The following is a 1721-nucleotide window of genomic DNA, read 5'->3' as shown; positions in this document are numbered from 1 at the left end:
TGCAAACTGCAACCATTTTACTTCTTTTAAAATTTTGATTTTTTTAATATCCTTTTCTTCTCTGATCACCATAGCTAGGACATCCAAAACTGTGTTGAGTAAAAGTAATGAATGTGGACATCCTTGTCTTATTCTTGATCTTGTTCCTGAAATGCTTTCCGCTGTTCACTGTTGAGAATGATGTTAGCTGTGGGTTTGTCCTACATGGCCTTTACTATGTTGAAGTAAGTTTCCTATGTTCCCACTTTCTGTAGGTTTTTTGGGGTTTTTTTTTTTTTTGTCTTTTTACCATTTCTTGGGCCGCTTCTGTGGCATATGAAGGTTCCAAGGCTGGGGTCTAATCGGAACTGTAGCCGCTGGCCTATGCCAGAGCCACAGTAACGCAGGATCCGATCCACTTCTGCAACCTACACCACAGCTCACGACAACGCCAGATCCTTAACCCACTGAGCAAGGCCAGGGATCGAACCCACAACCTCATGGTTCTTAATCAGATTCATTAACCACTGAGCCATGATGGGAACTCCTCTGTAGGGTTTTTATCAGAAATGAGTATTAGATGATGAGAGATAAACATCATATGCTATCACTTACATATGGAGTCATTAAAAAGGACACAGAACAGAAATAGACTCCCAGAATTTGAAAAACTTATGATTACCAAGGGATAAGATTGAGGGAGATAAGTGGCCTGGGGGTTTGGGATGGAAGTGTGCTAAAATTAGGTAGCAATGATGGTTATACAACTAATAAAGTTCATTGAATTTAAAAAAAATAAAAATACTGATGGCCAACAAGCACTTGAAAAAATGCTCAACATCATTGATTAGTAGAGAAATGCAAATCAAAAATATCATTAGATACCACCTCACACCAGTCAAAATGGCCATCATTTATAAGTACACAAATAACAAATGCTGGAGAAGGTGTGGAGAAAGGGAACCCTCCTGCACTGTTGGTGGGAATGTAAACTGGTACAACCACTATGGAAATCAGTATGGAGGTACTTTAGAAATCTATACATAGAACTACCATATGACCCAGCAATCCCACTCTTGGGCATATATTCAGACAAAACATTCCTTGAAAAAGACACATGTGCCCACATGTTCATTGCAGCTCTATTCACAGTAGCCAAGACATGGAAACAACCCAAATGTCCATCAACAGACCATTGGATTAGGAAGATGTGGTGTTGGTGGGATTGTAAATTGGTGCAACCACTGCAGAAAACACTGTGGAGATTACTCAGAAAACTGAAAATAGAACTACAATTTGATCTAGTAATCCCACTCCTGGGCATTTATCCAGAGAAAACCACGACTTGCAAAGACACATGTACTCCAATGTTCATTGCAGCACTGTTTGCAATTGCCAAGACATGGAAACAACCTAAATGTCCATCAACAGAGGAGTGGATCAAGAAGATGTGGTACATATACACAATGGAATATTACTCAGCCATTAAAAGGAACGAAGTACTGGCATTTTTAGCAACATAGATGGACCTAGAAATTATCATGCTAAGTGAAGTCAGCCATATAATGAGACACCAACATCATATGCTTTCACTGACATGTGGAATCTGATAAAAGGACAGACTGAACTTCATTGCAGAACAGATACTGACTCATTGACATTGAAAAACTTATGGTCTCCAGAGGAGACAATTTGGGGGGTGGGTGGATGTGCTTGGGCTGTGGAATGGAAATCCTATGAAA

The sequence above is a fragment of the Sus scrofa genome, unplaced genomic scaffold (genome assembly GCF_000003025.6).
Source record: "Sus scrofa isolate TJ Tabasco breed Duroc unplaced genomic scaffold, Sscrofa11.1 Contig740, whole genome shotgun sequence".
NCBI lineage: Eukaryota > Metazoa > Chordata > Mammalia > Artiodactyla > Suidae > Sus > Sus scrofa.
Note: the sequence above shows the minus strand (reverse complement) of the source record.